The sequence below is a fragment of the Castanea sativa genome, chromosome 7, assembly GCF_040712315.1.
Source record: "Castanea sativa cultivar Marrone di Chiusa Pesio chromosome 7, ASM4071231v1".
In the NCBI taxonomy this organism is placed as follows: Eukaryota; Viridiplantae; Streptophyta; class Magnoliopsida; order Fagales; family Fagaceae; genus Castanea; species Castanea sativa.
In genome coordinates this window covers 18,086,256-18,097,751 of record NC_134019.1, presented here as the reverse complement: position 1 = coordinate 18,097,751, position 11,496 = coordinate 18,086,256, and the positions used below count along the sequence as shown (strand labels likewise).

Genomic DNA, 11,496 nt, shown 5'->3' with positions numbered 1-11,496 from the left:
AAAAAATGTGTAGCCCGGTTAGGAAGACTACGTACGATCGGTAAGTTAAGACCGATAGCTGAGCGAATATATCAATTGATATATGAGAGGTCACAAATCTCAATACCATTAAAGTAATTAGACTTAAGATTATTTTTTAAGAAAAAAATAGAAATAAAAGCTACGTTATGTTATGCAGTTCGGCCATAAAAGGCCTGGGAAGACCATCTTTCTGTTTGTGTGTGTAGTTTCTTTAGAGAGAGAGAGAGAGAGAGAGATGGGTTCCATTTAAGAAGCTATTAGACCTCACATTGTTTGCATCCCATACCCGCTTCAAGGTTACATAAACCCCATGCTTAAGTTAGCCAAACTCCTTCACCATAAAGGCTTTTACGTAAGTTTTGTAAACACAGAGTACAACCACAAACGCTTACTCAGGTCCAGAGGCCCCAACTCCCTTGACGGCTTGCCGGACTTTCACTTCGAAACCATTCCCGATGGCCTCCCACCATCGGACGCAGACGTTAGCCAAGACATCCCATCTCTTTCCGTTTCCATCTCAAAGAATGGCCTACTCCCACTTTGCAACCTTATTTCCAAGCTCAACGACACTTCGTCTTGGGACAGGCCGCCTGTGACCTCAATTATTTCTGATGGTTGCATGTCCTTCACTCTTGATGCTGCTGAGAAATTCCGAATTCCAAATGTGCTTTTCTGGACCTAGCTCGTGCGGCTTCTTGGGTTATATGCATTATCGTCATCTAGTTGAACGAGGTTTAACACCACTCAAAGGTATCATTTTTATCATCATCATCATCATCATCATATATATATATATTGACAGTGTTATTTGCTATAAACCATACTATACTCATTAACTCATGTCTTTCGTCTGCATCACTGGTTCAGAAGTGCAATATGTATTCTCATCACTATCTATATATATATAATAGAGGAAGCTGAGAGAAAGTTGATTCCTGTATTTAAGGACGTGTTGACAATTAGGATAACTACCTATTTAAAATTCAGACACGTATACAAATTTTTTTTTAAAAGCCGTACGGTACAATGGTTGGATTTTTAACCCTGCCACGTCTGACAATTAAAAACCAAGAAGGGTTACACACAGAAAGGAGAGAGAGATCGACATAAAAAGAGAGAGAAATAGAGACACAGAGATAGAGAGAAGGGCACCACCCAGATCTTTTGCCATCACCGTATTCCTAATCAAAAGTACAAACTTAATCTAATTTCAGTTTCTCCTCTTATGAATACTCTCTCTTTTCGCTTCCTTTTGAATTTTCTTAACACTAACGCTTGCAATACAGAGATGAGAAGGAGACAGAGTTCGTACCCGCCACCGTCCATTCCCCTGCCAAAATTATGCCACCAGAATCGGCACTGGTAACCGAAAGGTACATGCAGGAATTGAGATACAGACATAGAGAGAACTACCACCGGTAAGTTTTTCTTCTTTTTCGTTCTTTCTTAGATCTGGGTATGGGTATGAAATATGAATTAGTTTTGAGAAATTTGGTTGGATTGATTTTAATTTAGGTATTTGGGTTACATTAGGTTTTGATTTCATTTTTTGAAATTTGGGGTTATATATGATTTAGGTTTGGAGAGGGCAAAGATAGAGAAATAAGAGAGAACGTGAGTTCGTTATTCAGAAAGAGCATTGGTAAAGAGAAATCAAACATCTTCCTATCAGAACGCCAGAAACCTTTATTGGTATTTTTTTTTAATATTGCTTTAAACGTTTGAGATGATTTAGTCTTAGGTTTGGGTATTTAATTGAATTGATTTTGACTCAAGATCTATCTTCCTTTTTTACTTTTTTTTCGTATAAACCACACTCTTAAATACAATTTAGAGGACAGAAAAACAAACATCTTTGAGAGCATGAGGGAGATTGAAGAAGTTTGATTTTTTTTTTTTTTTTTTAAATTTGATTTTGATTGTTAATTTTTCATATAATTACTGCTTCAATTATAGGAAAAAATAATTTTGTTAAGTTCTTAAAATTTTCTATTGCATATGACTAATTGTTAACAGTTTTCTATTCAATTTTTATCTATTTTAAAGTAGTCCTATGATAGATTAGTTCTATGACAGATTTTGTTTGATGTTTCTGTTGCAGAGTGAATATTTGTGGATTTGTTTAATTAGTTTAAATAGATGGGTTAGATTTAGTTTTGATTAAGGGATTTTGGTTAGAAATTTTGTTTAGGTTAGCTGGCTTGGCATAAATTGGTTTTAGGTATCTAGAATCAATTTTGCATATTTGGGTCACTTTGATTTTGAGTTTGTCTCTGTTGTTTCTGAATGGTCCCTTTTTAAAATCTATTGAAAATATGCAGAGAAACATGGTACAAATTATATGATTGATTGCACCAGTTTCATTACTCCACTGTAGTTGTTAGGAAATATTGTCCTGGACATTCGGTGCCCTGTTTCTTAAATGCTTCCCACTTGGATATGAAAGAATCATCCTTCAATTGTTTTTCTTTGTGAACATCTTTATCAAAAACATGTATCATTCCTTCAATTAGTTTTTTTGCTGCATTATGTTTTGATTTTTTTAAAAGTTGTTTTAAAAGATTATCAGAGTTATCCTAATATTGTGTAAGAGAAACTTTTTTCGATGTTGTATTCTTTCTCTATCTTTCACAATTCAAAACCTAATTATGTGATAAAGATTTTGGATTTTTTTTTTAAACAAAGCCAAGATCATGAAATTCTAGCTGGAACTAATGATGTTTCTGGCGTATATTATTTAGGAATAATAACAATAACAATAACAATAATAATAGTGTACTGACGCCTATATGGGCTGAGCTAAAAGTAGTCTTCTTATGACAAAATGTCATTTGTATGGTGCGATATGTCATTTTGCCTTACTTTGTTCAGTTCTCTTTTACAGGGTGTTACTATTGCACTTTTTTTTTTTTTTTGCAACACAAAGGTAAGATTCTGTGAAGGCACCGGTTAGTTAACCCTTTTGAAAGTTTTTATTTTTTATTTTTATTTGTTTGCCTTTTGTTTCAATGCATAAAACAAATCATAGTTCTTCAGCACATGTGTAAATAAGAGAAGCGTTAAATTAATGATAATAGCTATGGTGATAGATTTAGGGGTGATGGATATCATTGCAGTGCTAGCAACATGGTGTGAAAGAGATTTAGGGTGGTCATGGAGAGAGCAATTATTTAGAGGTTATCAATCTGATGGTTGTTGTTGTAGTGGTTGGTAATGTTGAAGATAGGGAAGAGATTGCTTGAGGCATTGGAGGAGATGTTCTTCATGGTTGAGCTCCATATAGAATTTTCTAATGTTCTTCCACTATCAGATTTTTATTACTGCAAGGACCAGTTTCGAGTGTATGATTTTTTGAAATTGTGTTCTAGCCCATGCATGACAGGAAATTTGATGGGTTTAATCATTGATCTCAGAAATATAAATAAGAAATATTTAATATTTTTCTTTGTTTGGTTTGTTGGTGCTGAGATGTAAATATTTAAGATTTTTTGTTTGGCTAAGGGGGATCACTTTGTCAAGAGTGGAGTAAATATGTGGTTCTAGACTTCAGCTCTGTTCTCATTGCTTTTAATTCATACTTAGAATAGTTTGTATTTGTTGGCTTTCTTTTATTTTGGATTTAGGATTGAGGTTGGAAAGTGTATTTAATTGAGTTACTACCAAAGATGGGCTCTGTTATCCAGTTGCAGAAACCTAACAAAAATTGATGTTATTTCTAAACTACAATTAAATACCTAAATCTGTTAAATTAGTTTTTTTTTTTTAAAACCCAATACAAAAATCATTGTTATTGAAGTCTTAGAATGGTGGATAAACTAGCTTTTTTTTTTTCTTTTTTTTTTTCAAAATTTTACAAATCATTAAAAATAACAATATGGGACTCAAAAAATTGATCTCTATATTTTCTAAACCTAATTCGTTCATAGCTAAACCTGCAAATTTCATAAGATTTGTTATTGTTTTTGACCTCAACTCAAATAAACTTCAATTCTAAATATTCTGAAGTAATATGTTTACATATGTAGATGTTGGTCATGGGTTTTGTATGTTAGGTCATTCTTTTCGTTGGGTTTGTGTTTGAACAATTTTTAGAGAGTTCGTTTAGCTGTTATGAACGCATATTTCTATCTCTCTTTTTCATCCTTTTCTATTAATATCAGTTTGTGTTTAATATATTGTAGATTAAATAGTTTTTACTGATGTATCTTAGTCATTGGCAGCTTGGGGAAGGTTTGATATTTTGGGTCTTCTAAGATAGAAGTTCAATAGCAGTTTTGGGTAAATGGGGACAACCAGAGCTGCAATGTACATAGATTATGAATCAATCTTTTGCGGTGATGTTAACAATTACACCATTGTTCAAATGAACTCACAAAACTCCAGGTATGAACTAAAGATTTTAAGATAAATGATATGGTCTCCATGTATCTTTTAGTTTTGTTATTAATTTTTCCATTTCACTTATCTTTCAACCTTGCAGTGCCATGACTACACAATTGAAGAGCTCATCACAAAGAGCTTCAACAGCGTTGACATTGTGCTCTTTAGCAATCAGATTGGCCAGATGAATATGAAGAAAGGTGCATCATAGACGACAGTCCCTAATCTTTCTCCCTCTCTTTTCGGCAATGGAACACCGTTGTTTCATTTTTTTTTCCTTTTGGGTCTTCAATTATGGCAGATTATTATTGGAACTCCAGTGTTTGAAGAAATGCTTAAACTGAACTTTGGATTGGATGTGTGGAACCCAATTGTTTATGCACGTACAATGTTATTAACAGATTTCTTTTAAATTTTTTTTGAATTGTGATATCAATATTTCGTTAAGATTAATAATTTTTATAGATTAGTTCTTTGGAAATTTGGTTTTCTTTTTAAATATTGTGGTTTTATATAGGTATATGTATGTGGGATTGGCCTATATATGCTCAACATACATATTCATATTGGTATATTTAATTTGTGTTTGCCAATTGGGTTTGTGTATGACCTTGGGTCTTGCTGTCTAATTGTTACTCTCTCTCACAAAAGGCTAAATTCTTTCTTATGTTGAGTTATTTATTTTTGATGATTTCTAAGTTATTCTTTATGTTGGTGCTATTTATCATTTATGGGCAAGAAAGTTGGATACTTTTAACCCAATTTTGTTGGGTAAGCAATTGTGGAGATTTGAGCAGGAAAGAAATCACCTTTGGAAGTGAGTTTCTTGAATAAAGTATTGTGAAATTAAAGCTCTCTATAGTTTCTTTAAAGTGGTTTCTAAAACAATTTTGCTTTTGAGGAAATTTTCTCGATGATGGGCTATAATTATTATGTTTTTTTTTTTTTTTCCAATAACAATTTTTATAGTTGTTATTGTCGTATCAATGTTGGTGCTAAAATTGATTTTTTTACTCTTTTGTGGCTTTAACTTAGCCTCATTTGATCAAATTCTTTAGATGAAGAAGTATTAAGACAAAGAACATGAATCGACTGCAACCATAATTCTCTACCCAATTGCTTCCAAGGATATTCTCAGATTCTCTTTTAGCTGGGATTTTTTTTCACCTTAATTGCTAGAAATATTTTTTATTCATCACAAGGGATGTTACCAATAGCTTTTTTTTTTTTTTTTTTTTTGAGAAAAAGCTACCATTCACTTTATTTGCTTATAAAATTCTTAAAAGAAATCTATTTGTGAGAATCATATTCTGATGGAAATTAAAAGTGTTATTATACGACTCTTCTAAAACTATTTATTATTAATCTCTAATTAATTAATGTTATTAAAATTCTATTTCATATCTCCTCCTTATCAATAGCCAGAGTAGAATTATATCTCAAAAAAAAAAAAAATTGATTCAAGTTGGTTCTTCCAAAGAACCACAATTTTTAAAAAATATATATGTACATTTTCAGCCTAATAGTTATCGAATATCATTAAAAAAAAAACTATAATTCAATGATTTATAAATTTGATTGTGATAGTTATTTACATATTCAATATGATATTCTTAATAAGTGTTTTTTTTTAATTTATAAATTTTATGACATTAGCTAAACAAAATATTTAATCTAAATTAAGCTTAGAGAAAATTCAATTAGATTCTTGATTTTGCGTAATGTATCTTATCTAATTTTAAATTTTTGGGTCAACTTAATAATTAAGTGTAAATATCAAAAAGTCCAAATCCAATTGATGTCCAAATTTGTGTCACATGTCCAAGAGAATTATTGGATACAAAAACCCAAAAATTTAAATCCAATTAAATATTTTTTTAAATGTATGATTTAAAAAATGTGTAAGTTAATACTATGAATAATTTGAATCGTGTAATTGCGATTATTTTTAATTGTACCCGTGCATATGCACGGGTAATACACTAGTTTATATTAACTTTTGTAGTTATAAGTACGTTAGTTTTTTTAATGGTTTAATATTGGATTCCATATAGTAAGCTAGATAGCCCTAATTAAGCCAGTCCGTACCGTACTTAAGCCAAATCCATTTTCAACAAGACCCCACATGAACCAAATCTATTATCAGCCTAAAAAATGAAACAGAAAAAGGAGAAGAAGAAACGTTAAACATTATTCCAAATCTATATGTACCTCTTTTGCGAGATAAGATTAATTAAGCAATAACTTTTTTGTTTCATTTTTTTAACATTCTGACTCCAAGACTTGGTCTCTTGGGCAAGTGAGTAAAGGCTGAAAACGTGACAATCTCTACTTTGTCACAATTGTGACCGGTATAGACAATGAGTGATAAAAAAGAAAAAGAAAAAAAGAAGCTCATATAAAAATGATATATAACCATTCATAAAATATAATAAAATTATACTAATGACATGTTTAGATTGAGAGGGAGGGAAGGAAAGTAGAATTATTAGCCGAATAATAAGCTAATTTCTGGTCCACTCTACTTTAGTTCTACTCTAAAATCATTCTATTTTTCGATATCACTTTATCTCTTCTTGTTTCTAATAATGTATATGTTTATGTAAATGACTAATGCAAGTCAACCCCCCCCAACCCATCTTGTTAGTCTTATGTTATCCATAGTTTGATTAAACCAAATCAGATACCATATATATATATATATACGTTCCTAAAAATAGTTAAGTAAATCACTTTAATAGAAGCATTTTTATTTTTAATTTATCCAAAGAAACTTTTTTTTTTCTTTGGAGAATTGGAGATAAATACACTATGCTTTTATTATTTTATTTTCAGAATAAAGAAAATTGTTAATTTTGTGGTTGAAACTTAAAAGTTGGAGTTCATTATTGCATTTGTCATTTATGAAAATAATTTTTTCATTTAGCTTATATTATTATTATTATTATTATTATTATTATTATTATTATTATTATTATTATATTGACTTGAATATATTTAGGCATGTAGAGTGATTTTTATTATCTAAATTACTAAGAAGTGATTAAATTTATCTATTTCAGAGATTTAAAATAACTATGTAATATCTTTCAAAAAATAAATATTAATCTAAATACTTTCAAGAATATTGATTCTAACCAATACGATTTAAAAATGATAATTGAAAATTCACTAACTGATTGGATGAAGAAAAAAAATCATTTGACCAATTTAAAGACTAAATTAATTTAAATATTTTTTTTTTACAAAAAAAGAAAATAATAGTTGTTAAATCATGTTACATACTTTATGTATGTGTATATATATTTTTTATTCTTTGGTTTTATGTTTTTTAAATTTTTTTTAACTTGATGCCCTTGAACAAAATTTCTAGTTTCGCCACTACACTTTCCAATCTTTACCTTTTGTTTCTTTCCACTGTAATGTGTCCCATGTTGGTGCTAAGTTTTGTTTAATATAATTCCCATTAATTCTAAAATGAACCATGATTAGAAAAAGGGTGCAGTAAATTTGGGATCAAAGAGCTAATTGCTATCTAATTGAATTTGTTCTGCTTATGAATATTTTTTTTTAATTTTTAATTAGGATGCAATAACCACAACTTTTTAGATTGACATTTTGCTATAAGAATTTAGTTGGCTTTGATAAATATGTGCTTAGGTAAGAATGAGCCATGTAACTAGGGTAAGTAAATGTATATGTTTTACATGCCTTAATGTATTTGTCCTTTACGTTTTACTGTGTATGGATCTTAGTCATAACCCCTTATTATGCCTTGAATCAATGCATATGAGTTATTTTTGGTTAAAGCATAATTAATGGCCCTTATAGGTCTACCATTGTGTGTGAGTGTTTGTGTGTGTATGGGATTCTTGTAGCACACAATTCAATATAGCAAAGTTGGGGGAAATTGGGTTTTTACCCTTATTTTGCAAAAAATCTAATAATATATCCCTGTTTTGAAACTCAATTTTCTCAAAATTGAGTTTTAATGTAAAACTTGATTTTTAGAAAATCAAGTTATGCCAAATCAAACTTAAAAAAAAAAAAAAAAAAAAATTTGTGGAACTCGAGTTCATGGAATCTTGAATGGAACTCGAGTTCCATAATTTTTATTTTTTATTTTTTATTTTTTTTAAGTTTGATTGCCTATAACTTGATTTTCTACAAATCGAGTTTTGCATTGAAACTCGATTTTGAGAAAATCGAGTTTCAAAATAGGGAGACGGACCTAAATAATTTCAAAACAGGGTCATATTGTTAGATATTTTAAAAAATAAGGGCAAAAGCCCAATTTCTCCAGCAAAGTTGTAGTCATTAAAGATTTTTGTTATGGACATAGGCTGCTAGGTTGAACCAGGTAAATCTTTGTTTCCACTCTCTAAATCTTTTATTTCTTCATTACAACTGGGTCGGGATGATGTTGTGATATAGAGAGTGAATGACATATGGGGATATAGCTTGCTAAAGTGATGTTTGTCTGCTGCCTCCATTTAGCACCTTGATAATTGTCCAGCGACTCACATATGTGAATCAAACATGCAAATGAGAAGTAAAGATATAAGAGATGTGCAGGGGAGATCTGCAATAACATTTACTCTATGTCAATTAAAACATACAGCTATCAATTTTTTTTTTTTTTTTTTGACATCAAAGATTAAACATACAGCTATCAAATTATCATGTCTTTTTTTGTTTTGTTTTAAAACCATGTATACTAGTTTTAATATTTTACATTTGAGAACCTTACTTTTGTCTGATTCACAGATGTGAACTATTTAACAAATGGATAACTTGGAAACTGTAATAGATTGGATTCCTGGGATGAAAAATATCTGCTTTATGGATCTTCCAAGCTTCATTAGAACCACTGATGAGAATGACATTAGCCTTAACTACTTCATCCGCCAAACAGAGAGAGCCCCGAGAGCTTCAGCTATCATTTTAAACACATTTGACACTTTTGAACAAGATGCGTTGGATGCTTTGTCCTCAATGCTTCCTTGTATATACACTATTGGACCACTTCTACTACTTGCTGATCAGATTGAGGGTGATAATAAGTTGAAATCAATAGGTTCCAATCTATGGAAAGAACAACCGGGTTGTATTGAATGGCTCAATTCAAAAGAACCCCACTCTGTATTGTATGTAAATTTTGGCAGTATAACTATTATGACACCTAAACAACTCATTGAGTTTGCTTGGGGGTTAGCAAATAGTGAAAAACCGTTCTTATGGATTATAAGACCAGATCTTGTGGTAGGCGATTCGGCTATTCTTCCTCTTGAATTTGTTACCAAAACGAAGGATAGAGCCATATTAGCAACTTGGTGTGCTCAAGAACAAATCCTGAAGCACCAATCAATAGGAGGTTTTGTAACACATAATGGGTGGAATTCAACGCTTGAAGCTGTGTGTGGTGGAGTCACGGAGTGCCAATGATCTCTTGGCCTTTCTTTGCTGAGCAACAAACGAATTGTCGGTACTGTTGTACCGAGTGGGGCATTGGAATGGAGATTGATAATAATGTTCATAGAGATGATGTAGAGATGCTTGTGAGAGAGTTAATGGATGGTGAAAGAGGTAAAGAAATGAAGAAGAATGTAATGGATTTGAAGACCAAGGCAGAGGAGGCTACGAAATCTGGCGATTCTTCATAAAAAACATGGAGAAATTGATTACTGAAGTTCTCAAAGTTTGAAAATTTTAAAACAAATTAATAAAAAACATGTGTTCAAGTTTATAATGAACTAGCTCTCCTAGTCTCTCCTGCAATATGTGACCATGTTACATATTTGAAGAAAACCTATTTCTACTTTTGTAGTAATAAATCCACTTATGTGATTTTGCTAAATTAGTATTCTATTTCATAAGGGTGTGTATTGTGGTTTATGCTTCAAAATTATTTATTTGTTGAAATGAAATGACACAAAAGCACTTGCATTACCTTATCAAGTTTTTATTTAGCCTAAAACTTAGGTACAGCGTAGGTTGCCTAATTAAAGTCAACCATGTGTTCATATTATGTTGGGAAATTTTCAATAAAAAAAAAAAAGAAATGGAAAAATCTTTAGTGCATCAACGGATTTCTATATTTAAGACGATAATTGTGTTAGGGTCATATTTTCTATATATTGGCTTATCCTTTGACAAAACACGTTTTATTTGTAATTTGGTAGATCTGAGTTGGGTTTAATGTATCAACAATGTGTGAAGTTTACTTTAAAAGTGGTATCATTATAGACATGAAGATTGATTCAAGAAACAAGTGAAGAAAAGTTGATTCATTAAAGCTTGACACTAGCATCTATTGAGGTTTAATGAAGAAGCTCAACACAAGCTCAATCTATTAAGACTTACGATTTCAGAAATCTTAGATCTGAAATTTGGCCCATGATAACTTGGATGTTTAGGGTTTCTCTCTCTACAACCCTAGACCATATAAAAGGCTTATTTTAAAAGTCATCAAAGTTATAGACTTAATTAGAGAACTCATAAACTCTATGAGAAATTATGGTGTTTTATGTGCCTTAAAGTTTTGTAACTAAGTGCATCCTAATTTTCAATGTGCTTTAAAGTGAAGAACTTTGCAGCCAACAACAATCAATCAAGTTGCTAAAGTTAGTCATGTTTTGGGATCCGTGCATGCTAAGAAATCTACTATTAGATCAAGTCTAATTAGGTGTTGGAGTAAAGCTTCAATTGTAGGTTGGCATCTTGGGATAGGCCGGAGTAGTGGTAAGATTCCTTATATTTCACCAAATAAACTAAGTGTAGCATAAATTAAATTGACACGGTAAGATTCACATGATGGGGTTTTTTCCTTGCGAGAGTTTTTCCCCATTCGTTAACAAATCATCGTGTTAATTTAATTTTTTCTGTACTTAATTTATTTGGTGATTTGTTGGTACCTCAACGATTTGCATGTAATTTGACCTAATTAATTAACTGAGGTAATTGAATTAATTAACTAGTGTCAATCTATAACCCAACAAATTGCATTCACCTAAATGAGTTTGTTAAAGGGTTATCGGAAAATTGTCTCAGCACTCCCACAGTGATCTCTTGTCAGCTTGTAGCACTTGTGGGCAT

The 11,496-nt window shown here is 31.1% G+C and overlaps 1 pseudogene; it reads left to right on the top strand.

The window, feature by feature from the left end:
- Nucleotides 1-256: 256 nt before the first annotated feature.
- On the top strand, nucleotides 257-10,105 carry LOC142642391 (7-deoxyloganetin glucosyltransferase-like; annotated as a pseudogene).
- Nucleotides 10,106-11,496: the final 1,391 nt, after the last annotated feature.